This window comes from Dermacentor variabilis, chromosome 3 (genome assembly GCF_050947875.1).
Source record: "Dermacentor variabilis isolate Ectoservices chromosome 3, ASM5094787v1, whole genome shotgun sequence".
In the NCBI taxonomy this organism is placed as follows: Eukaryota; Metazoa; Arthropoda; class Arachnida; order Ixodida; family Ixodidae; genus Dermacentor; species Dermacentor variabilis.
Window position 1 is genome coordinate 84,171,213 of NC_134570.1, and position 27,871 is coordinate 84,199,083.

At 44.0% G+C, this 27,871-nt stretch overlaps 1 long non-coding RNA gene across 1 annotated transcript; it reads left to right on the forward strand.

The window, feature by feature from the left end:
- Positions 1–13,971: 13,971 nt before the first annotated feature.
- On the forward strand, positions 13,972–27,565 carry LOC142575989 (uncharacterized). The gene is made up of 4 exons (XR_012826749.1): positions 13,972–14,117; positions 17,735–17,771; positions 26,127–26,363; positions 27,551–27,565. It is a non-coding gene; the product is annotated as an uncharacterized LOC142575989 (long non-coding RNA).
- The last annotated feature ends 306 nt before the right edge of the window (positions 27,566–27,871 follow it).

Consider the following 27,871-nt stretch of genomic DNA (forward strand, 5'->3'; position numbering starts at 1 on the left):
GTCCTCCGTCCATGTTTGAGACGCTGAGATATCCTCGGCGTTCTCGAGAGACGCGTCGCTATTTTCCCGCGCCTCATTATTTGAGGTTACATGTTGCAGGATGTCCCCCACTTCATTTGGTTGAAGGTCTGACGCCCGAGAGGGGCCCGGAATCGGCTCATCTACGTCCATATGGACTTGAGAATTGTTAAGCCCTATCCGGCATGCTCGGTTACCAAAGTAAAAGGATCGACCGCGGCCGTCCACAGCAGTAAACCTAATCCTAGGCTTGGGCTTTTCCGTCAAAACGTGAGTCTTTTCCCACTCAAAAGTCTGAAAAGTGGGGGGAACGGCTCACCTTCGACTTTATTGGCGTTAGGAAAAGTCCGTAGAGGCCGTAAAATGTTGATTGGAGACCTGCGAGCACACACAAGCACCGCACCCGGAACAGGTGAGAGTCTTCCCGCGCCGCGTCGCTGGCCAATGTCGACTAGCGCTAGTACTTCCACATGTGCGTCGAATCTTCTGGTGACGATAGTTCTTCGTGAAGTCGTCGTAGGTCCAAGAATTCGGTATCCTCGGAAACCTTGTGACTTTACAAACACGATGATATAATATATTGGTAGTGTTCAGCAAGATTTCCGCACGATAACATTTTAAAGACGGAGCGTGATGCGATCTGATACTCACTGCTCTCAGACGCTTGGAGCGTCCCCTTGCGGAGAGATGATCAGGCTCCGGAGGCAATCATCGGATTCCCTTGCTTGCCCAGTGAACAGGGGTGTCCACTAGTACAGGGCTGGTACTCCTGCTACCAGGAGGGGTTTGTGGCATCGTATGAAGCGTACACAGCACCTCCACCAGTTTTGTCATGAAAATATAATGGAAGGTGTACCCGGCGTCGGCGAAGCAGACAGCTGTACAAGAAGCGTGCAATAATTCAAGCCGTATATATATATATATATATATATATATATATATATATATATATAATTGTTCAGACTATAATCCACTATACACAATAAATTTAACTAGTAGGGATTACGAAGAAAAACTCGTCTTCAAAACGGCTGAATAGATTTCGCAGCGTAACAGAACACGCCACAATGTGTACAGTCCAATCTGAATTATTCAGTTTATTACATATATAACTAGCATTGCAAACACCGTCGAAGGTGACATTTTATAATGCTATCATGAAAACTGCTTTCGTGTAATAAATCTGCTGAACAAAGGTTTCTTTTTTTTTCTTTTCTTGCTTTGCATCACTCACCGGCTATGCAGCAACACCGGGTATCATAACAAGGGAGCTTTGCGTGAGCTTTCCCTGCTCCACGGAGTTGAGGAATTCTTTGTAATGCGAAAAATGCGTAGAAAAACCAGAGCGCGAAAAGGGCTCATGTACAAAAATAAAGCCGGAATACACGGCCCTATAACGTAAAGGTTCACCATTCTAATTTGATTCGAATCTTTTGAACTAAAATATACATAAACGCTGAGGTGAGTTCTGCCTTGTCGAAGCGCCGCAGAACAACACTGATATAAAAATGCACATTAGACAAACACAGGGCTAACATTCAACAGAAAATCTAATTACAATTTTTCCAGCATGCTTATATTCTTCAAAACATCTTAAGGCACCTCCACATCGCTCCGTAATAAAGAAAACCCGGAAATCCACACTACGACACTTATGAGACCACGCCGTTTTTAAAAGAGTTTTCCACGAGTCAGAAGAATGCGCTATACAACTTGCGTGGTGTGTTCAATGAATCTGTTTTTTTATACTTTTTGGGCATACATTGCCAGTGATTCTTTCTTGCCATCAGGCATGCATTCGCGATTACGCACAACGTTGTTATAAGACCCCAATAAACGCTCTCCTCGTTTATATGAGGCCGCTTTCGCTTGGATTCCAAGTGAGTATAATTGCCCACCATGATAGGTTTCCTTATCTTATTAGCTGCCAAACAGGAATTCTTCCATGGAGAGGGGTTCAGTGGAGCCCAGCCACTGCGACTTTCACCCGGTGTCGCTGGACGAAAATTGCAGTGGCTTTAAGACGGAACACGAAAATACCGCAAAGAAACGAATCATCACCGAAGACGAGTTGGTAGAGCGATGTTGTATACGCGCCGAAAGTACTCAACAACGCTTTTTTTGTATACTCAAGGCTATAAATAGGGATAAGGAACCTCGGAAAGAGTGGTCGACGATTCGACAGGGGGACCTATCTTCGTCAAAGGCGGAATCGTCAACCGGTCAGCCGGTCAGTACGCGCTCGCGCAGTGACCAGCTAACCGTCTTTTCTAAAGCCACAAAAGCATGCCGCGAACGAGATTCCTGAAAGCTCCCTAACCTCTCGCTCTCCCAACATCCTCCTGAGGCCTTCTCTTTCTTTTCTTGTTTTTTATCATCGTGCGCTTTTTTTTTGTCCCCATCTTCCCACTCTCCTGTTTCTGTCCCCTCGTCTTAGAAACCACGCTTAGGGGTGTCAGGCGACAGCGCTAATCTTCTTTGCAGTATCTCCCTATACAGCCAGCCGCCACTGACAGCGACTGCCCGTGACGTCACTCTACCAACCAGTTAAAGCTGACGTGCGGAGGATGATGAGGCCGCCTTTGATGAAGATAGCTCCTCCTATAGAATCGTTGGTCAGACTTTCTCATGCACCTTATCCCTGTTTATATCATATATGCCACTGTGCGCTACTCCATCTGTCAGCCTTATTCGTGATTTTGGGTTAGAATACGTAAAGAAAAGCAGTCTCACTGGTGCATCCGAGTGCCTGGCGCGAGAGCATTGGGTGGGCAGCCATTCCCTATTCCTTTAGGAACGGGGCACGTGACGGATATTCTACCCGGAGTTTATTTTTGTTCTACGTAATATGCAATTTTCCTCCGTGTGCGCTGCTTTGCCGTCTTCTTGCGGTTTTTTGATAACGCGTCGCAGACAGGCGAAGTGGTCTAGGCTGCGATACTTTTGCCCAATCACGAAGGGTACGTGCGCCAGAGGTGCTACATTGTATATCTATATATATATATATATATATATATATATATATATATATATATATATATATATATATATATATATATATAAATATATATATGCGCGCTATAATGATGCATAATCAGTGCATATGCTTCATTAAGAGAAAGGGAGTTCCCACGGTTGCTTGACATCACCTAGCAGACAAACGAAGTGCGCATGGGTGTAAGAAAATTGTTAAATTTCGTAGAACTCGTGGCGGAATTAGGAGAGAAACATATTGGAAACCCTCTACCTTATAGTGCCCCTAGCGAGCAGCAACGTGTGTGTTATTAAAGTGCTTACTACTTTAGCTATGCCACTTAATGCGTCTCTTACAATCTACTGTAGCTGTAAAACTTCCAAAACAAAAGCGACCAAATAATCTGTAAAAGTGACTGTATGCGTTCGTGTATGTGTCTTTTTCAAGTAGTGCAATATGTTATTATAGCTCGGAGTGGTAAAATGCATTACATTATGAATGACTGAGTGCGCATAATTTTCGCGCTTAACGTGAATTTGTTTAGAGCTTGAGTTCTTTAAAGCAGCTTATTCGTCCAAAGTGCTGTTTATTTTTAATTCGCTATTCCTCCCTGAAACACACCCCTCCCCCCCCCCCTCCCCAACGCTGTCAAGCAATGCCGTGCATTCGCTATTCAGGCGAAAGCGCAAATAACTATAAAGAACGTTCTTAGACGACAGACAACAACCACATTTCGGAAGTACTAGCCGCGTAAGCTTTCTATATTTTCGCAAATGAACACTCACGTACTTCCGGCAAAGAACTGCTTGTTTCGGTAGCTGTTAACTTGGACTGAAGATGTGGCTTGATAGCACATTTTTCGTGATTTTTACGCGCGTTCCATGATGGAGTGCGGTAGTGTGAACACCAGCATAGAAGCTACGAAAACCCGATCCACAGTTAGGCGACAAGTAGACTTAGCACTCCTTCACACCTGCTTCTAAATCTTTCGAAATATTGCACTCCTTTTTCTCTTGTAGAAAAGCTATTTTTAATAAATACTTCTTTATGAAACATTAGCGAACTTTCTCAACGATGTAGGCGTACAATAGTACTTTCTTTTAATATGAATAATTGTGCGTATGTTGAAATGATAAAATCATTCATTGTTTGTCAATTTAGTCATACCATTCCATCACCTTTCCATCTTTCGAAATGAAAACGCAAACGTTTTCATTTTCAACTAGTGTCTCACGTCAGTTGCTACCAGAGGTTACCTTCCGTTATGAAGTTTAATTAAATCAGTTTCGGAAATTTTTCGGACTGGGCAAAAGACATGGTGGTTTCATTTTATTTTTATTATTAGGCCGTATTTTATTACTAGCTCCTCTTCCAAAATCTCGATTTTCTCAAGTAAATCATTGATTCTCCGAAAGCACACTAATCCGTTAGAGCTGGTATTTATTGAGTTGTATACATGTATTTCTTTAAAATTTCCTTTAGATTAGTATAAGCACGAGTGTTCTCGTCGCACACGAAACTACCTGGCACAGCGCATTTAGACTGATGGCCTTACTGGAGCTTAAAAACAGTACTGGTACACTATAAAAGCCTGAAAGGTTTAATTCCTGTTGTGCATAAAGAAAGCGATCAAGAAAATGAGTGCACGGGACGCACAAGAGAAAAACGCATTTTGAGAACCAAATAAAGAAAAGACAGTTTTACTGGAAGGCGAAACGATGCGAGCAATTGCAAGGTTTGTTGTTTGTGCACGAGCTCCTGACACGCTGTTCTAACAATACGACATGATGTCACGCAACATGCGTGACAATTGCTACTGTACAACAGGAATAACGCCCTTGCAAAAACAAGGTGCATAACAACGCTGGTACCGTAGGAAACGCTGCTAGCAGCATTAGGCACTCCGCTCTTCGGCTAAATATACGAAGAGACCGACAAACAACTGTCGCTTTCTTTCATCACGTAGCTAATGAATGAATATATCTATCTTGACCATTCTTATCAGTTACTATAAGGCCAGTGCAATCGCCAAGATGTGGTGGATGCATCAAACTTGCAAAAATACAACAACGATCTGTTCACATTTGTAAATGTTGAGAGCTCGTTTCTGCTTACAAGCTTGTTCTGGGTAAGAAAAAGCACAGCCTCGAATTGCTGAAACCACAAATGATGAAGGTCTCTTACTGCTTAGGAAGATCAAAATACGCAACGAAGACAAGGGCGAGGGTAAACCACTGCGTACCAAGTCGACCGTGCCGGCCCTATATTGAAAGCCATCTGTGCTTTGTTAACGTATAGGTGCATTTAACCGTACATTCAATGACATGTTTACATGAAAGTTCAGGTGCTTATAACCTGGTGGATGGGCCAGGGTGTCCCTCTTACTAATTAGTTTTTGCGCATTTTCCTTTAAGAGCGAGTGCAGGACATTTCTGAGCAATTCATCTATGAGAGACGGATGCCCAAAGAGGAATTAAAATGAAGCCGGAAGAATGCTTTCAACTGAAAACCTATGTGTTCACTGGGCAACATTTATATTCAACCGCCATTGTTGCTTGGTGGCACTGGTGTTGGGCGGCTAAACGCGAGATCCCGGGATTGAATCCAGCGAAATGCGGAAACAGCCGTGGTACTTAGACTTATGTGCATGTTATAGAACCCCAGGTGGTATAAATTTCCAGAGTGCATACCGCGTAATCAGATCGCGGTATTGCCACGTAAAACCTAATAATTTAATTATATTTTAAAGGTTATTTTGTGCCATTGAGCCTTATCTGTGTTCCATGCTACTGTAGTGCTCTGTCCAACGTCCGGATCAATTCAGTGCAAAATTTGTCTGCTGGAAGCAAGGAGTCAACAAAAGGGGCACGCGATATTCTTCAAAGCTTAGCTGCGGCAAGAACTATCTGAAGCGGTGACATAAACAAGCAGTATGTAGATGATTTAGAGCAGCCTGTGCAGTGTCGGTCAAAGTGCGACCAAACAACGGACTCGGGGACAGCCGATGGTCAAGGCTCCAGGACTACACACATATACTTCATTCACCTTCCTCAACTGTCACCTATATCAATATGTAAAATCAACCATCAGAAATTGTTTCTAAGACATGACTAACACGCAAACTTGTATTTGTGACGTGCCCACAAGTGCACTGAGTTGAGAATAATATGTATTTTTCCCTAAATACCTGCGTTCTAAATTCAATTAAATTGTTGGGTTTTACGTGACAAAACCATATTCTGATTATGAAACAGAACGTAGTGGGGCACTCTAGAAACTTCGACCACTTGGGTTCTTTAACGTGCACCTAAATCTACGTACACGCATCGCCCGCAATTCACCCGCATCGAAATGCAGCCGCGTTGGCCGGGACTCGATCAGGCGACCTCGTGCTTAGCTGCCCAACACCATAGCCACTAAACAACCGCGGCGGGTGGTACCTGCGTTGCGCATACGGATTATAATGATGTCAATTCAATGCATTTTCCAAGAACGGCATAAATTCTCGGCAACAGTTATTTGCAATGACACCGGATGACTAGAAAAAAATCAAAGCGCTCTTTCTATATCTCTAGCATGACAATAATTAACGCACGCATGGAGAACGGTGAACACCACATACCTTTGCTCATTATCAATCCAGCCTTCACGTCATCATCAGCCTATTTATGTGCACTACAGGACGAATGTGCTCTCGCTTCAATCTCCAATTACCCCCGCCCTGCGCGAACTAATTGCAATTAGCAACTGCGAATTTCCTTATTTCATCATGACACATAGCCTACTGCCGCCCTTGACTGTGCTTCCCTCCTCTTGGGACCCATTCTGTAACCCTAATGGTCTACCGGTTATTCACCGGTTATCGACCTTACGCATTAGGTGACCTGTGCAGCTGCATTTTTTTCTCCTAATGTCAATTAGAATATTGGCTAACACCGCTTGCTCTCTGGTCCGTACCGCTCTCTTCATGTACGTTAACGTTACGCTTAGCTTTCTCCGTTCCATCACTGTTTGCGCAGTCCTTAACTTCTTCTCAAGCTTCTTTGTCAGTCTCCAAGTCTCTATCCCATGTGTCAGTACTGGTAAAATGCACCGATTGTACACCTTCCTTTCCAATGATAATGGTAAGTTTCCAGTCCGGACAGTGACTGTGGTATGCGCTCCAACCCACTTTGATTCTGTTGCAAATTTCCTTCTCATGATCAAGGTCCTCTGTGAGTAATTGACTTAGTTTAACGTGCTTCTTCACAGACTCTAGAGGCTGACTGGTGATCCTGAACCCTTGTTCCCTTGCCGGCCTATTGACCATTATCTTTGTCTTCTGAATATTAATCTTCAACCCCACTCTTTCAGTCTCTCTGTTAAGGTCCTCAATCATTTATTTTAACTCGTCCCCAGTGTTGCTGAACAGGACAATGTCATCTGCAAAGAGAAAGTTGGTGCGATGTTTACCATCGATCCTTATAAGCTTTCCCAGTTTAACAGCTTCAGTAATTCTTCCAAGCATGCAGAGATTGCATCTCCTTGTCTGAGCCTTTTCCGAGCCCTTCATTAAGTAATGCTTCCAGGGCTGATGGTATTTCTACTGAATCAAATGCCTTTCTTAATGCATCAAAGCTCTACGGAGGGGCTGATTCTACCCTGCGGGTTTCTTGATTACCTACCAACTCAGTAAAGAAATTAATTTCCAACAATTACGATACTTATTAATATGAACTCTATGCGTAGCTGCATACGGGTATTCATTTGGCGAGAGATTGAGGGAAATTTGCAACCGAAATCATCGCACCGTCTCACAGTGAACCAGTGCCTTGAGCCTCTTCACAGAGGGTGTATAGGAACACTGACATTATGATCGGCATCGGAGCCAACTGTAGAAGAAGACGAAGGCGTGAGCGATATAATGAGGCAAACAATTCAAACCAAAATTACCACACCAACTGGCAGTGGGCTAGTGCCGTAAGCTACTTCACAGGGGGAGGGGTATTATGGGAACGCTTGCATTGGAGCCATCTGTGGAAGAAGAAGACGATGAGCGCACGTATAGTGGCGCGAGCGTGATTGTGTGGTTACGCCGAGGGACGGAGACGCTCAGCCCAGGAACGCGCTCCTAAGAGTTGCGCTTTAAATGTATGTTAGCCCAACCTAATGCTTTCGGACCAGTTCGACGAAATGTAATTGTAGAGCAGGTAACTGCGGTGTTTGTTTCATCAGTGGTCTGGGTTTGTAGTTTTTACTGTGCATGTGCTCTGTTCCATATAAGTTGTCTTGTCTCTTTAAAGCTAGCAGTAGTGTTCATTTCATAAGGCACGGGATATGTGCCAGATGGAGACACATGTACTGTAAGTATTTATTTAACCAAAAGGACACGCAGGGCATGATATGTGGTGCGTGACATACCAAACAATCATTATGTAATAAGGTATAAAATGCATAACGCACTTAAGCCCTACAAGCATGTAAGCCCGTAAGCAAACAAAAGAAAAAGCTAGGTAAACGAAACACCTAAATCACTGTAACGAAACTGAGAAGGAGACAATTAGCTCCATCAAAACAAATGCTTGATCATATCTTTATCATCTCAAAAATTACAGCATCAAGCTTTGTATCTTGACGCTGTCTTTCTTCAGTACATTTTCATGCGATAGAATATTACATTTTCATTGCATCTTAAATAAAAGAATACTATAGCAGTTTCGTATCCGTTACTACATTTACATGTACAGGTAAGTTGTAAACAAGAACTCATTAATGCAGACATTGCGACTGTACAGCCTACCTGGAGCATATATTATGGGAATGTACGGCTATAATACAGAATAACGGTGATGCATCCTCAAAGAGCGGCCGCCTCCGCTCGCGCTTGGAGTCTGAGCTGCTCAGCTCGGACCTGCAGCACCAACTCTGAACCACTCAGTAAGCCGAAGAAGCCTCCAAGGGCGAACAACTCTTGGCCGAAATCTAGGTGGGGTCCCGGCCCCACCAACCAAATCGCAGGGCAGCCAATAAAGTTATTTTAATGAATGAAGAGGGATTACACATTGCCTGACAAATATTCATCATCATCAGCCTGGTTACGCCCACTGCAGGGCAAACGCTTCTCCCAAACTTCTACAACTACCCCGGTCATGTACTAATTGTGGCCATGCTGTCACTACGGACTTCTCCATCTCATCCGCTCACCTAACTTTCTGCCGCCCCTGCTACGCTGCCCTTCCCTTGGAATCCAGTCGGTAACCCTTAAAGACCATTGGTTATCTTCCCTCCTCATTACATGCCCTGCCCATGCCCATTTCATTTATTGGTTTCAACTAAGGTCACATTAACTCGCGTTTGTTCCCTCACCCAATCTGCTGTTTTCTTTCCCCTTAACGTTACACCCGTCATTCGTCTTTCCACATCTCGTTGCGTCGTCCTCAATTTAAGCAGAACCCTTTTCGTAAGCCTCCAGGTTTCTGCCCCATGCGTGAGTACTGGTAAGAAACAGCTGTTATATACTTTTCTCTAGAGGGATAGTGGCATCCTGTTGTTCATGATTTGAGAATGCCTGACAAACGCACCCCACCCCATTCTTATTCTGATTATTTCAGTCTCATGATCCGGTTCCGTGGTCCCTACCTGCCCTAAGTAGATGTATTCCCTCATGACTTCCAGTGCCTCGCTACCTATCGTAAACTACCGTTCTCTTTCGATACTGGAAAACATTACTTTACTTTTCTGCATATTAATTTTTAGACCCAGCCTTTTGCTTTGCCTCTCCATATCAGTGAGCATGCATTGCAATTGGTCCCCTGAGTTACTAAGCAAGGCAATATCATCAGAGAATCTCAAGTTACTAAAGTATTCTCCATTAACTCTTATCCCCAATTCATCACACTCCAGGTCTCTAAATACCTCCTGTAAACACGCTGTGAATAGCTTTGGAGAGATCGTATCTCCGTGCCTGACGCCTTTCTTTATTGGGATTTTGTTGTTTTGTTTATGGAGGACAACGGTGGCTGTGGAGCCGCTATAGATATCGTTCAGTATTTTTTACATATGGCTCGTCTACACCTTGATTCCGTAGTGCCTCCATGACTGCTGAGGTGTCGACCGAATCAGACGTTTAATCGTAATCAATGAAAGCTATATATAAGGGTTGGTTATATTCCGCACATTTCTCTATCACCTGATTGATAGTGTGAATATGGTCTATTGTTGAGTAGCCTTTACGGATTCCCGCCTGGTACTTTCGTTCACAGAAGTCTAAGGTGTTCCTGATTCTAGTTGCGATTACCTTAGTAAATACTCTGTAGGCAACGCACAGTAAGCTGATCGGTCTATTTTTCAAATCTTTGGCGTCCGCTTTCTTATGGATTAGGATTATGTTAGCGTTCTTCCAAGATTCCGATACGCTCGTGGTCATGAGGCATTGTGTGCGGAGGATGGCCAGTTTTTTCTAGAACAATGTGTCTACCATCCTTCAAAAAATCTGGTCTTACCTGATCCTCCCCAGCTCCCTTCCCCCTTTGCATAGCTCCCAAGGCGTTCATTACTCTTTCCACCGTTACTTGTGAGATTTGAAACTCCTCTAGAATATTCTCACTCACATTATCGTCGTGGGTGCTACTGGTACGGTATAAATCTCTATACAACTCCTCAGCCACTGGAACTATTTCATCCATATTAGTAATGATATTGCCGGCTTTGTCTCTTAACGCACACATCTGATTCTTGCCTATTCCTTGTTTCTTCTTCACTGCTTTTAGGTTTCCTCCGTTCCTGAGAGCATGTTAAATTCTATCGATATTATAGTTCCTGATGTCAGCTGTCTTACGCTTGTTGATTAACTTGAAATGTTCTGCCAGTTCTATTCTAGCTGTAGGGTTAGATGTTGTCATACTTTGGCGTTTCTTGATCAGATCTTTCGTTTCCTGCGATAGCTTACTGGTATCCTGTCTAACGGCGTTACCAGCGACTTCTATTGCACACTCCTTAATAATGCCCATAAGATTGTCGTTCATTGCTTCAACACTAAGGTCTTCCTGAGTTAACGCCGAATACCTGTTCTGTACCTTGATCCGGAATTCCTCTAGTTTGCCTCTTACCGCTAACTCATTTATTGGCTTCTTATATACAACTTTCTTCCGTTCCCTCCTCAAGTCCAGGCTAATAAGAGTTCTTACCATCCTATGGTCACTGCAGCGGACCTTGCCGAGCACGTCCACATCTTGTATGATGCCAGGGTTAGCGCATGGTCTATTTCATTTCTAGACTCTCCCTTGAGGTTCCTCTACGTCCACTTTTGGCTATCGCTCTTCCGGAAGAAGGTATTCATTATCCGCATATTATTCTCTTCTGCAAACTCTACTAATAACTCTCCCCTGCTTTTCCTAGAGCATATGCCATATTCATCCACTGACTTCTCTCCAGCCTGCCTCTTGCCTGCGCTGTCATTGAAGTCGCCCATCAGTATAGTGTATTTTGTTTTGACCTTACCCATTGCCGATTCGACGTCTTCAGAGACGCTTTCGACTTCATGGTTATCGTGAGTGGATATAGGGGCGTAGACCTATACGACCTTCAATTTATACCTCTTATTAAGTTTCACAACAAGACCTGCCACTCTCTCGGTAATGCTATAGAATTCCTCGATGCTACCAGCTATATCCTTATTAATCATGAATCCGATTCCTAGTTCTCGTCTCTCCGCTAAGCCGCGGTAGCACACGACGTGCCCACTTTTTAGCGCTGTATGTGCTTCTTTTATCCTCCTAACCTCACTCAGCCCTATTATATCCCATTTACCACACTCTAATTCTTACATTAAAACTCCTAGACTCGCTTCACTGGATAACGCTCTAACGTTAAACGTTGCCAGGTTCAGATTCCAATGGCGGCCTGTCCGGAACGAGGTATTCTTAGCACCCTTTGCTGCGTCACAGGTCTGATCGCCGCCGTGCTCAGGGGACTGAGGGCCGGGGTTTGATTGTTGTATCCATATAGGAGGTTGTGTCCAACTACTGCACCAGGCTGGCCAGTCCTGCTCTGGTGAGAAAGGGCGTTACCGGTTCTGGTCACCGGGATCAGATCGCACTCCAGGCCTGTTTGTGCCAATATTAGCTCGGTTAATCCGCACAGATGGCATTTAACTGGAGAAACCTGGTAGTTTATGACCAGCACATGATTGGTCATAAATAGGTGTGGATGGTCGTGGCGAAGATATGCCACACACGCACACACACACACACAAAAAAGGAAGAGAACAGCGGATTTGAACTCGTGATACTTGGATGTTGCTCCGAGATATAGCTCAGCCGGTTGGTCCGTCAGCCCTCAGGTTGCATTGAAGCGGCATAGCTCCTGTCCAAAACTTCGTACTTACGTGGTAAGGGACTAATGTTGTCCGCGATGGAAGGCATACTTTCTTGGAAAAAATGGCCACCCGTCGATGAGAGGGAACTCGAGGGCTCTAGAGATTATGAAAAGCTTAAGCAGCTGCGAGCCGAGCGCGGCACGCTGAGCGTGGGAAGCTAGCCCAAGTATCTATCCCAAGGACTGCTGCTCACGAGAGCGAAATGCCTTTGTCTAATTATAATTACCCTAGTATGACTACTATCGGAGAGAGAACGGCCCAGAGGGCTGTACTACGAGTGCTCTGACTGATAATTCTCGATGTACATACATACATGCATACGCACACACACACACACACACACACACGCACACATATATATATATATATATATATGAACGGGAAGAAAGGGGGCTCAGAAAAGGTGGGACACATAAATACCCTAGAAAGTGGATGGGGAAACAACGCCGCGGTAGCTCAATTGGTAGAGCATCCCACGCGAAATGCGAACATTGTGCGTTCGGTTCCCACCTGCGGCAAGTGGATTTTTCATCCACTCTAATTCCCATTAATTTAACGTTTCTTTATTTTTTTATTAAGCACAAGTAATTTCCGCGATGTTGTCCTTGGTGTCAGTTTGTTGGCTTCTCATGATATGACTATATATTGACACGTGTACATGTTGATCTTTCCCGGCTGACCACGTTTCATCGCTTAACAAATGTTATCGCCCAGTGCAGGACGCGCCTGCATGTATAGGAAGCTTCTGGAATGTTATAGATGCTTCTTTCCGCTGTCTGTCGTCTCCGAACCTTGTGGTATCTGATTTCATCGTGTGACGCAAATGGTGTAGAACTTTGTGGAAGACACGCGGGTCTCAGCGATTAGTCTGGAACATTTGACGACTGCTGTATAGAAGCCCACGCGCTTGACCCACTGATCAGATATTCGACGATCGCCAACCGTGTTCGCTGCTATCGTTGTGCTATAAGTTTAGCCTGTTTTGTGGGCACAGGTTCGCCCAATAAAAGTTAATTTTGTCGTTCACAGTATTTCTACTGTGTTCTTCACCGTCACCACCACGTGACATTATATATATATATATATATATATTCATTTATGCTGTGACAGATAAATATCATAAACGTGATCCTATAGTTGTTAGTACCTTGCGTTGTGAGCAATATTGCTAATGCCTAAAGTGTCCAGCAATATCGTGCTTGCAAAAGGGCTAACATGTATGTAAGCTTTGAACTTTATATTCAGACAACCCTAGCAGCCCCACTTGTGTAGAGACTGTTGCTGCGATACCAGCGTCACAAATTTTTCATTAGCACTTTTTTTCATATTCGTTGACATTGCTTCGAAAATTGTCTTGACATTATTAACATGAGCAGTCCTTTGGGCGCACCTATCTAGTTAAAAAGCACAGTGGATCAGTCATGCTTCGTTGATTAAGTTCTGCGTTTGCAAGATGGATTCATGGAAAGGGTTTTGCATTGTCCAGAACAGACAACAAGAAGATTAATCCTGTAGTTTCACAACATATTCGCTCCGGCCCATTTATAACAGAGCTAGAACAGTATATAGCCGGCACATTGTTGTCTATGTCATTCAAAGCGTTCAAGAAAAAAAATACTCATAAATTTACTGAAGCTGCGGATATATATAGAAGCTTCGGCATTTACTCGTGTGCTATCCCACCTTTGCCATAAGAGCCACTGGTCACGCTGCAATGAAAACAACAAAGGCTGCGATTTTTCTTTTCCTTGCAATTTCGTTAACCTTGCTGTAAGTACTCTTTGAAATCAATAAGCCTCTACGCCGTCTAGTTATTTGTGAAAGCGGTACTAAGCTGCATGTGAACTAGCACGTACGTCTTTGTAAAGGTTCATTTGCAAAGTTGCTTTATGGCGGTGCTTTTACTGACATTGGAAGTGCTCCGACGCATTGGGTGAGCTGTTTATGCCAGCGATCGTTATTGGTATGACAGGCTAAAGCTGTCCTGACACTTTTTAAAAGTAGCATATTAGGCTAAGTTTTCTTTCAGAGCACACCTGTTATAAATGTTGTAAGTAGGCACAAAGTGCCTCCGAAAGGCTGGCCAACATTTTGATAAGAGGACCTATCTTTGTCAAACGAGGCTTCGTCATCCACGGCATGCAGTTATAACAGGTCGATGGAGTGATCTCATGCGTGGCCGTTGTCGGTGGCACCTAGCTGTAAAGGGAGACAGCTGCACCTGGCACTTCCCGTTTTTCTGCTGTCACCCTCCTCTTTGTTCTTTCATTATTTTCCTCCTGGTATTTAGTTTTTTACTTAGTTTTTCTTTTATTGACCCACAAAGGCGCATTCCAATGTCCTAGTTGCCAGGATACCTTTTTCGATACCTCATCCCCACAGGGTCACACCACTTCTTTATGTCGCCACAACGACTCCTACGCCACACTGCTGCGGCTAACGAACCTTGAAGGACCAAGCCACTGCCTTCCAACTACCCTCTCTATAGGCCCCATACTCCGTGTCCCCGTCTTAACATGTTTAAAATTACCCGACGCATTGCAACTACGCTACTCAAGTCAGTCTTTCAACTCATGTATTTTTGCCCTCGCACACTGACTGACTGACCGGCTCTACTAAAACAACAAACGCGCGCCGCCTCCTACATCTCTCAATGTATTCTAACCTCTCGTTTCCCCAACACCCCACCGTGCTATGTACTTCTCTTTCTCTATTTTCTTCTGCCGCCTCCCCACTCTCCCTCTTTTGTCCCGTCGTTTCATAAATCAGCCGTCAAAGGACATCGCCCATTTTCTTTTCAGTCTCTCCCTTTACAGCCAGCCACCACCGACAACGACAGCACGTGAAGTCCCTCCACTAACCCGTTAAAACTAACCTGCCGTTGATGGCGAGTCCGCATTTGACCTATATAGCTCCTGCTAATGATATGTTGGCAAGTCTTTTTGAGGCACTTTGTCCCTGTTTATAACATTTGTACCACGTGTGCTGCTACATCTATCAGCCCCCCCCCCTTCTTTACTTTGGAGTCTTGGTATTTCTTAACTTTTGGCGCCGTTCGCACCTTCTACATTTACGGGTCGATCCAGGTGATGACGCAGTCTACGGCTTTTATTAGCCTACGCCACTTGGTACGTGCCTCAAGGGATGTCGTCATGCTGCTCGAAATGTGTCATCGTCTTAACGCCGTCACTGACACTCCACCATCATCCCTTCACCTTGAACAGCCGCCGTCATTCCACCTCAGGCTATCGTCGTCAAACAGTCATTGTCCACCCATTCTCTTCATGTAGTTGTCATTAACAGTCGTCGTCATACACTCGTCGTCATTTTATTGTCTTCATAGCACACAAATCATTCCATCGACATCACTTCTCCTGCGTCGTTTTATTTTAATCATGCTGTCATCAATCAATAGTGAATATGACGCAGCCATGATGTTATGCCTGATGAGAGGCATTGCCGCTCAAATGATATCGAGAAAAAGTGTCATTCATAGACGCTTGAGGCTTTTTGATGAGAGACATATTTATTCGCGATGTCAGCCTGAGCTATACCTTGTCTGACCTTCTACTCTACACTGGGGGAAAGGGACGGGAGGGAAAGGGCTGATGAATGATGATGATATGAAGAGAAGGTGTGCATATACAAGTTCACAACGTTGTGGCGTCGCTCAGTGGCTTGTTGAAAGGCGATAGCGGCACTTGCAATCTAGGCTGCTCTGTTTGCGCTATGCCAAGGACCCCAAGCAAACTGATCTGTTAGCGGCCTCTGCTGGACCTTTGCAAGGAATCAGAACAGTTGCTGTGTGATCAAGTGTTTCTGGAAACTGACGGTATTCACAATTTAGACTACTATCAGTGAATCCCTACGAGGTGTGAATAGCGCTTGGTGAGCGCGACACTAATGCTAATCCTGTGCACCACGTTTCTTTGGCTTCTTTTCAGCTTCTGAGGCATATGTAATTGCATTTCTGTGTATGGCTTTCTTTTTTTCTTCGACAAAGCTAATCTGGTCAATAACACTGTAGATGAACGAACTACTTCACTAAATAGTATTATAGCATTACGATAGATGTTCAATCGCTCCTGGTATCTTACAGGCTTCAAAACTTGCGTTTTAGTAGTGGCATCATGAGCATGATTCAAATGGTCACTCACACTTGTGAAACTGTAGCGTGAGAGAAGGCGGTTATTTCTTCTATTTTTTTATGGTTTGAAATCTACAAGTAAGAATTACCGACGAAAGCGTGGCTTTTAATAAGCAACAAAGATTGGGCTATCCGAAGAGTTGAATATCTACACCAAAGTTAACGTTTCCCATAACTATAAATGTGTCTTCAGTAGAAAAGATTCTGAGGTAATATTTAATTTCCGTAAATGCATTTAGCAGGTTTACATGTTTTAGCTATATAATGTGTTACTTTCACTTAAAAATATTTCTATTGTTTTTTTACTCGCACGTTATCGCCTATATGTCAATAAACGTTGTAGTGTTTGCGAGAAGCGTCACCTGTGCCAACGTCGTTGTTGTAATATAATTCTCAGAGCCCTGATAATACAGCAGGTGCACATAAATTTTATTTCGGTTGTCGTACCAGATGCCACATCGTAAACATGCTTGTGTCTCATAATACTCATATCAACCAATTTTACAGCCCGGGTGCCTCGTAACCGTTCTGTCCAGTCTTGTACTGCAGAGAAGTCAGTAGCGAAAATAGCGGACAAATAGGAAACTCGGCACTGCATGAGCTAATTGGCGACATCCGCGTCCGGCTGCTAAGGAAAATATTGTCCGTCATAGAATTTCAAAATTTTTAGCGTTCAAATTTCGCTTTATATAGGTCAAACCTGAACTATTCGGCAGGTTGACCATTACTGAAGGAAAGAGGTCGCGCATAACCATGAAACTCACTAGCGTGCAAGTTGCGCTGCGCGATACATGTAAATATGTGAAGCCTATACTATCTCATTTGCTGCGCGTGGCTAGTTTTGTTTCTTGTTAACGTGCTTTAAATTGTAGGTGCTTAGAGAGCAATCAATACACTCATTCATTACCATGCCCGTTGTGGAAATATTGAAAACCATCATGCAGGCATTGGATACTAGTAGACATTTTGCAACAATTATGCCTTCCAAGTCAAGCAGCTTGCCTTAACATACTGGTTCATTTGGATTTTTTGACGAAATGGCACTAAGAATAAAGTTTATGGCATTTATCTTTAAGTAAACCGCGGACCCATATGCTCTATAATTTTAAATGCGCTTTCTGACATCACTGCTTGATATTTATGCGCTTGATTCGAAGGCCTGGTTACGACCAGTGACTACGAAATGAATAACTCCTTTCGTACACAGTGAATGAGTTCGTATATTCTCTGTATTTTACAGATGTCAATGTTCATCTCAACCTCAATGTGGACAACTTGTAAGTTACTCTCAGGTTTCGTAGGAGCAATTTCCCTGTACAACGCTATCCATGATTGAAGTCATCGACCGTCCTTTGGATATTATAAAATGTGCTTGAACTTTTATCATTATTGTTATGTGAGCGTGGCTAACTTGGAACAGCCAATAACGAAAATATTTTTTTACTGTAGCAATATAGTAGCGTGGCGGCTTAATCAGCCCTGCAGTACATGATCTTAGAAGCGCAAGAACTCAAAAATCAGAGATAGCAGCGAGAGGAACGAGAGGAAAGGAAGGACGAGCGCTACTCGCCGAAGAAGTTATTCTGGCGCTGCGAGAGCGTCATAATGAGGTTCCACTTCGCCCAGTATTACTCTCCTTCTTATTGGTTATGCGAAAATTTATGTACTTTCAATTCAAAACATTCTTTTACAGCCATGGCGATTATAAATGGAAACTAAAGGCAAATTTCCGCCGTCATCGTAATCTTCGGCTTGGGCTTCCGTATGACGCCAATGTGCGAATGCCTCGCGCGCCAAATTTATTTAGTTATTTAAATACTTTCAGGCCCAAAAACACTACGTGAAGGATTGCGGTAAAATGACAAGACGTGCCTCTATCAACATGCTAAGGGGGAGAGCAAAGTATGGAAAGGCGAACCGAGAAGTATGACGGTGTGATGCGCACCGTCTTCTATAGCGGTCGTTGTTAGTGGTCACATGATGAAGAGCGCGATAGAGAATGAGAGTGCAGGCCCCCTTTTATACCCCGGCAGTAACTGGGCATGGTTGTCCGCGTGGCTGAACGCATGCGCGGTCCTTGCGCCGTATTTTAGAGGTTCTCTGCAGTGGTTGCCAACGTTACGGGCGAGCCGAGATGACTGGCGCCTTTATGCGTTGCGTCTTCCATGCACCCTTTCTTGGACGTGACATAATAACACATTTAGAATGCCCGGTGAAGCTATAGCGCCACAAACTTTTTTCATGCCGCTGCTGTCGTTCTTAAGACCAGCGTTATGACAACCACTGATTGCGGTCAACCATGGATAACAGCTCATTTTGTGCTGAATGATTGACCCCACCCCTTTATAATGCTTGTATGCCTCGAGGGTACAATAAATAAATAAATAAATAAATAGACTTTGCCTGTCGGCTGCTGAAACTATATAAGCTTTGTTATTTAAACAGTAAGCGCATAATTACCGCAATTTATACGGCTGATGACCCTATGATCATAATGTGTTCGAACATTACTGCGTAAAATGAAAGCCGTGATATTGGCAGACAGGAAGAGAGTGGTATGAATCAGACAGCAAACGGGGATAGCCGAAATTGTAGTTGATAATAAGGGAAAATAATATTGTTGCAGCACTGCGCGACTGAGGCAGAGAAAGAAGAAGTAGCGTGCGCGCGTGACCTCTAGGTACTCTGCGCAGGCTGAGCCTGGCCTGTAGCTTCCCTATCGGACCTCGTTTCACCGTTTTACCCTGTAAATAAACATCATTCGTAAAAATATGGAGCTGAGCTGGTGATATTTATTATGAATATGTTTTCGAAACTATATTGTCCGCTTGAGGAAAAATGAGTCAGTCGTAAAACTTACCAAGGTTTGAAAAAAAGAATATGTTCACGAGTTTCCATGGGACGCTAATAGAGTGAAATGAGCAGATAATTAGATAAGAAGTGCTTGCTAACTGCTTCATCAGGTGGAGTCGCCTTCCTCATCTTCCAATCTTCATTGAGAGTACCATCTTCCACTAGCTGCTTAAAGATTTTTGTCACTATCATGGAAGTATAAAAACCGGTGTTTTTTAAGCATTTGGGAATAACTCAATTGCCACCAGTGGGTAAAGGAACTATTAACGTACTGATTAGATTTTAGATGCCAGTAGGATGAATAATAATGTGACACACTAGAAGGCAGTCACGGTATGGCGCAGCTCGCTGTGGCGTGATCAAATTTGGCAAGTAATTGGCTACAAAAGCTCCATAAGAACTTTTGCGCACAGGTTCAAAGAGACCACAATTGCCGTACTCCCAACAAGGCTTATGAAATAACTAACTTTTAGTTTTTAAGAAAAAAGTTATCATGTTTCTAATTGAAGGCTGAGTTAATTATTCTCATGTTTAATAGTATTGTGTTGTTGTATGTGAATTATGCTCAATTGTTGTGCTTACTAGTCCTTGCTAATGTATAATCCCTGTTGCTTACCCAGTTCTATTCAGGCACCTCAAAATAGGAGCTCTCCTTTCAGCCTTGAGTTATGGGACCTCCTTCTGTATATACAACCCAATATGTACTACCTTTGTAAATAATACACGTTCTTTTGATTTTGATTTTGAAAGCGAAAGTATGAATTTAAAGCTGTGCACGTACTCTCTGGCGTTGATGCAGTAAGCTTTTAGTCACAATGCAATTCTAAGTAAGAAGGTAGAGGCAATTCAAAGCAAACCTCACATGTATAACTCTAGTAAGAACACATTAGGCGGAGAGTAGACTTCGCAATCGCTGGGGGGGGGGGGGCGCTGTGCCCCACCCCCCTATCTGAAACTTTTGGAAGGGGACTTGCGCTCGGTATCACACGTAATTGGCGCCCACGGTCTATGCATCGATTATCTTACTGTGCGTTGTAGTTTGTGTTATGTGAGCTAAAGGTGACCCCTTCATCTGTGAAACATGCTCTAGATCTATCCATTCAACTCAGGGTCGCTTCTTCATGAATTCACGTGTCGCAAAACTAAAACGTGTTCAAGTTATGCTTACACTCATTTCCGGCAAATTTATTGACATTTTCCTGATGGCTTTGTTGCGGCCTTGTCATTATGACTGCATTGGAAACCTGGGCCCACTGTGTCAGCCACGAAAGTGCTGTTCCGCGAATAGTTCATGCCCATGGCTTGTCCATGATGCTTTCCTCGTCAGTTCCTGTCGCAGCGTAGTATTGAATGAATATAATACCGGCAGGGCAAGGAACCTCATAACAAGTTTAAAAAGTTAAAATTTATATTAAGACTTTGAAAAGCATTGTTTGCAAACGCCTGATCGGAGAATTTCTCCCGTTCCAACAAAAAGAAACAAAACAGTTTATGTGACAGACGATAATTACGAATTACATTATTTCTTCTCGATAGAACGTCCGGCACACCCATTATTATCGTCTACCGAAACCACATCCAATCTGCCTAGCGTCCAATATGTGGGATGCTGCTCTTGCAACCATCATGGTGGTCGAAGTTTTAGATTCAGAGCACCGATATATACGGTCGTATGCCTGTTTTGTCCCTTATGAGCAGTTACTCCGAATGCTGGCTAAAATCACTAATATTTGGGACAGCTTTGGCAACATTTTTCGTAGCGACGTGGCACCCTTTTACACATGCTGAAATCCACAATGTTGCAGCTAACTTAACACGGAAGCGTCTAGCTAGACATTTACAAAAGTTTGCACAGACAGAAGTTATGACGTTTTGAATACAGGCAGGCAACTTCAACCTTTTCTATATGAACCGCGAGGAGTAATTGCGAATAAAATTGTTTGACATGTAGTACACTGGAAAAAAAAAAGGAGAAGGCGAGATATGCAAATTCAAAACGACGAGCAAAACTAGAAGGTAAAAGCGGGAGCCAACGTTTCGACAAGTGGAGCTGCCTTTTTCAAGGCAACATATGCTTTCCTCGGCACAGTATAAAGATGTAGGGTTCTTCTACAGTGCGAGGGCTAAGGTAGATTGATGCGGCAATGACCAAACGGTTGTAGGAAGAGATTAAATTTAGAATAAAAGAGCGCTGTGTACAAGACCGGTGACACGGCCATGTGTCAGCCGACGAGTCAACGGCAGTTTGCACAGTACCCCTCCCTTACCTGCTTGGCTCGTGGTCGTGTCTGGCGGGCTATATTGTCTCTGAAAGAGAAAAAAAAAACAGTGCACATGAAAAAAGTGCTTCTGCAAGGAAAAGTACTGAAATGGAAATTATATGAAAGAAAAACAAAGGAAGAGAGGGAGGGGGAAAATACCTAAATTGAAATTTAGCATAGCGAATCGATTCTAAAGCTCCCTATGAAACGTTCACGCCTATTGGTTGCAAGATATTGGACGCCACGTGGGCAATAGCGCAAATAATTTGTTGCGGTCAAAGCATCTTCAGACGGCTTTGAGGCACTAAATTCACCAAATTTCGATCAGTACAGACGAAGTTCTGGACTCAAAGGTCCCACATTACTGGAGGGAAGGCGCGACTTCGCGACGTCGGTTTATGAGCAGAAGCGCTCTAACCTGAAGCACAAGGAATGCTGTCGGAATGGCCCCGGCAATTAAATTTTTTCCCGTCCACATTCCATGGAACGCAACAAGAAATCCAAAATGCACTGCTCCCACTTTTTTGTTTACAGTGCAGTTTCTTGGCTCAGCCCATTCCTTCAGAATGTGTAAGCTGTTCTATATTGCATGAAAAATTCTCGACCCTCATGAACTCCGATCTTATTTCATTGCTAGCATAAAAACATTGTTTTTACCTTCACGTCAGCGATCATCACAACCAGCCTATTTTATTTTCCAATTCTTCCTGTCTTTCACTAACTTGCGCCTTCAAATTTCCTAATTGCATAACCCACTTAGTTGCCTGCTGTCCTTGACTGTACTTCCCTCCTCGGTTGACGCCGATTCTGCAACTCTAACGGTGCAATGGTTATCTACCCTAAGCATTACACGGCCTGTCCAGCATAATGTCAACTAAAATATCGGCTATCCCCGTTTGCTCTCTGATCCACACTGCTCCCTTCCTGTCTTTCGTTCTTGCGGCTAACATTTTTCGTTTCATTGCTCTTTGCGCGGTATTTAACTTTTTCCCGAGCTTCTTTGCAACGGCAGTGATAAGCTCCCTGTCAGTATTTGGCAATGCCTGCCGTATACACCCAACCCACCTTTATCCTTTTGTAAATATTTTCTCACGACCAGGGTCTCCTGTGAGTAATTGACCTACATAAACGTACTTATTCACAGACACTAGAGGCTGACTGGCAATCCTGAGTTCTTGTTCGCTTGTCATATTATTGAACACTATATTTGCCTTCTGCATATTCATCTTCAACTCCCTTCTTACGCTTTCTCGGTTAAGGTCATCAGTCATTTGTTGTAATTCGCCTCCAGGGCTGCTGAACAGGACACAAGCCATCTGTAAAAATGTTTCTGCGATATTCGCCGGTGATCCACACTTCTAAGCGTTCCCAGTATAATAACTTGAATACTTCTTAGCATTGTGCATGCTAGTCTGACCTCTTTCTTAATAGGCAACTTTCGTCTTTTCTTGTGGACAACCAAAGTATCTGTGCAATCATTGCAGATCTCGCGCGAGATATAAAGGTATGCCTAACGCACTCCTTTCTTGCTCAATGTCTCTAAGGCTGTTGATATCTCTGCTAAATCAAATGCCTTTCTATATGTTATAAAAGTAATGTGGAGAAAAGGACTTCTTCTTGGGCAAGTTGGTGCTTAGATTTCCTAGGCATACTTTTTGGCGCAAAATACATTTCTTGAAGAGGGACAGAAGAAAGGGAGACAGTGAAGCGCCAACTGGCGCTTCACTGTCTCCCTTTCTTCTGTCTCTTTTCAAGAAATGTATTTTGCGCCACAAAGTATACCTAGGAAATCATGTGGAGAAGTTGATTGTACGCGCCAGATAGGTTAGGCCGACATTGATGTCAACTGGCCACAGCAGGTGGAAAACTTTTATGGATAGCTGTGTGAGTAGACGGAATCTACCTTCGGTGCATTTTACACAACGATTCGCTAGAGGCAGAGTATAGGGAGATGGTGGAGACGCCAAATCTGCGCAGCATGGGCGTTGAAGAGAAACGCTGGTGGTGACAAAGATTTGCTGATCAAAAATGTTTTCTCGAGCATGATTAGGAATAGTTTCTCCAAAATTTGTCTGAACGACGTGTATAATATAATCATCTTCAGCCACAGTACTAGCGCTCGTTCCGGCCTCAAAAAATTATGGACAGATGCCACTGCTCTCAGAGTCTGTGTGGAGCGCCTAATCTTGTACTAATTTTACATTACAACTGCTACATGATGGGTCACTAATCCATGTGCTCGACTCCGAAATTCGTGTTGCTTCGCTAGTATGAGTAAGAATCGCAGTAGAAGCGGTTGTGTGGAAGTTTATTGTATGGACACTCCAGGCTAATTTTTTCCGTCGGCGTCACCGTGATGTTCCGCATATACTCTAAGAGAGATGACACCGTCGCAGCGTCCTGTATGCTGCATGTGCGAGTGAAAGCTTGCGAAGGTCAGTCGATGACCGCGGCTCAAGCTCGTGGGCGCGAACGCGGAAAGCGGCGAGGAAGCGCGCAGTCGTCCGTCATGCGCGAAACACCAGGGAGAAGGCAGAAATGGGAGGGAGGGCATTCTACTCCGGTTCCTGTGATTTTTTTCTTTCCTAATCTTCACGTGCTCAAACTCCTCACCAAGAAGCTGCTCTCGCGATGAGGACACAGATTACAGCGTCAGACCGCTCAGACTCCGTGTGAGGCCTTGGTAGGGTAGGCCAGCTACCCTTTTTCCACTCGCGTCGACGGCCTAGGCAAGTGACACTGTAGTACAACGCCTGACTCCTGGAACCATGACCACCACTCTAAACCGGATGAACTGAAGCAAAGTTTACTAGTCAGACCAGGTAACCTGCTGCCTTGAATTCATCAGGAAGCACGTCGCCACAACATGCCAGGCTCTATTCGCCTCACCCAAGGTGTTCCTTGTGCCCGAGTACTCTAATCCTGGCTAGATTATCGAATGCTTCAAAGGGCATGCGTAGCAGCCTGTAAAAATAATACGGGCTTGTTAACCAAACAAGACGTTTTGTTCATTAAGTAGGACGGCACTGTGTTGCTGTATTATTGAAGTTTCTGTTATGGACACTACAATGGCTGTCGCACCATTGCTTATGCAGATGCTTATTTCCGTACTGCCATCGCTCATACATATAAACTGCCGACTTCAGCACACAAATTCGCAATCATCAGTACTATTATTGAAGGTCACGAAACAATTTCAATAAAATTTTTGTTGTTTTCCATGTAGCCTGAGTTTTAGCAAGAAAATTTTTTAATGCTTGCATGCATTTTTCAACGCCTTCAATTTATATTAATTGTTAAGGATCAGGAGCTTTTCTCTTCTAGAGTAAAGAGAGCTTTCTGAAATTTTTTTTTTAACGAGACAGCATAAGTGCCCCGTATTGCCGTAAATCTGGTGTCGGCGTGTTTAGAAATAAGTTTATTTAAAAAAAAAAGACGATACGAACATAGACACCGGCCCCGGCGTCCGCGGCCGAGAAAGGCATCCCGAACCACGCGTATTTTAAACAGCACTGAAGGTTTCGTTCTGTGACTAAGGTTGCTCATACCTAGTTTGTCGTTCTTCGCGAAGTTATTCTTCATAATTTTGAAAATGGCAGCCCACAAGTAAACCTCACGAAACAAAACACAAATAGTTCATGCCTTTTATGCTAAATCTTCTGAGGCTGAAATAGCGCAAATGCGAATAATAACTTATCACAGAATATCGGCCCGCACAAGAGACCACATTTCTACCAGGAAGCTAGCCTTCGTGCACATATTTCCCCGCCAGCTTGTCCTGGTAAACACTACGGTTACGTTTAAGCTGCCGTTGCCTGGAAGCGTGACAAGCAGTCATGCATGTTTGAATGCCATCGCGTTCCACTCTTAGATGTGAAGCTTAAGCGTCCTCGAAATTTTTTTCACTTTATAATTGCAGCACAAGGGGCAAACAGTTTAGGACATTCTTGAAAAGTGATAAGGCACTCATTTGTACTTGATCGCGAACTTTCATAACTTATGCGAGGAAATAGCTTATTTGATGGGGGAGAGGGCAGAGGACTAGAGCACTCCTGTTAAAGTGGTGCTTCCTTTCAAAGGCACTGTAGGCATGCTTAAGAACGTACCAAGAGATGGAAGCTAGTGCGTTGCTGCGTGTAAATTCCTTGTTCCTGATTATGCGTTGGCATTTAATGCGTATCACGAGGCAGTATCCCCTATTACCTCTATCTAAACGTCGGTCTTGAAATGATAGTGTTCATGGCGATGAAATATGTGTCCAATTTTCTTGGGTTTGCGAAGACTTTTATTGTTTTAACGGGAGGCAAAATATTACACAGAATGCCCAAATGCTTAGGGAGCTATCATCTTCTATAAGGGGAACAATGATCATAGAATACCAGCAGCCACTGAGCCCGAGATGAATTATAGTTTCTTTGCAGCGATGTTAATGCCTCACAGTTTGATTGGCCTAAATTTCTTGGTAAAGAAGTTAAACTATTACATTTTTATTGTCCGTTTTCCACTTCTTTTTTGCAGTGTGGTGTCACCAATGACGGTGTAGAGTTCGGCTGTCCTGGCGGGTGCCAATGTGTAACTCACGACTGGGGCACTGGCCGCAATGGCAGCAGCGGAAAGTGCTTTCCTAAACTACAATGAATTCTTCGACAAGGAAGTAATAAATAAAGTGGCACTGGAAATCATAATCGATCATATCACTTCCATTCCATTTTGAAAATAAGTTATTCACAGTCCTCTACAGTGTTGATGTTGCGCGTAAGTACATACTTCTACAGCTGGGCTATTATGAACATTTGTTACGTAAGCATTAAGTGTGATAAAGTGTGAAGTGTCTGGACTGTGGGAAGCCGGCTACGTGGTAGAGGTACAGAGGGGATGGGAGGGCTTAGAGCAAGTATATTTATGTATACCTAGCGTACATGAAGGGGGCCTGGTCCGGACTGCCGTCAGTAGCAGTTCACTCCTAGAAGAAGCAAGACGTGCGTCAAGTGAGCCCCTGAACAATATTTTGCAATGTGGTGCAGGCGGTTTAAATCCTGGTACCAGGATCGGGTAGGAGTGGCCGCGGACGGTCCTATGTGCATCGTTTGACTATCTCCTTGGCTTTGCGGCAGGTATTTTTTTTTCGTTATTTTGCTGTAAACGGCACTACGTCCGTCTTGCCGCCATCTCCGCTGCTAATGCTGCCATTTACAGTGTTTACATTGTGCATATTTCTTGAAGATGACGGCTGTTTTAAATTGCCGGACTTGTAATAAATGTGACTCTGAAGGGGAAGATTTCATTACAAGCGCTGAATGTCATCAATGCTATCACGTTGGGGAATACTTTTAGAATAAATTAACAGACCCAGAAAAAGGCAAGCGAGGAACTTAAGGAAACTAAAAAATGTCAGACCTGCTGCATGCTGGCAGCCTGTAAGAGCCGTACCACTGATCAGTCGGTCTTGTCCGAAAACCGGAGCAGACATCCGACAGAAATGAACAAGAGGCTAGCTGATCTGGTCGTTAACGTTGAAGACCTTTCGGCATCAAAATTGTGACCAACATTGAGCAATTCGTTCAGCATATGTCGGATACGCATGACCAGCTTCTAAAAATCAATGAAACCCACGGCATGGAAATTGAAAGCTTTCGCTAAACAATAGACGTTATTGAAAGAAACCACGACAAACAAGAAATCAGGCTAAACCCGGATCTAAATGACCTTCAGGAATACAGCCACCACCTAAACCTAGAAATTCGTGGCCTTCCAGCCACTGAAAAAGATATCCTGTCGAAAGTTAATGACCTGCGAAGAAGCTCAATCTGCCTTCCCTTCCCCGCTGTGTCGTTGTTCGCATGCATATTGCCACCACGCCTGACAAACGCCCCGGTTATATTGATAAGATTTGCTCGGCTATCTGTGAAAGCTGCGTGGATTGCGAAATGTGTTGACTTTAGGGGGGCCTTGGCCAAGGACGCTTTTCCGCCAAGGGCGAGCACGCAAGGTTCGTGGATGCGGCAGAATACCAGGGAGATTGCGCAGCGTTCGTAGCTACCGTCATCGAGGCGTCGTCCGGCGCGACGAGGGCCGCGGCGAACTTACGAGTCCGCGAGGCGTGTCAGGCGGAGGAGGTGGCCATTGCCCTGGCCATTGCCGACCCCGGGTGCCAGATGGTGTTGTGAGATTCGCGAAGTGCAGTGCGGAATTGTGCAAAGGGCAAAGTGTGTGGTGAGGCTGTGCGCGTTTTGTGCTCGGCTGACGTGCAACGAGAGAATCGG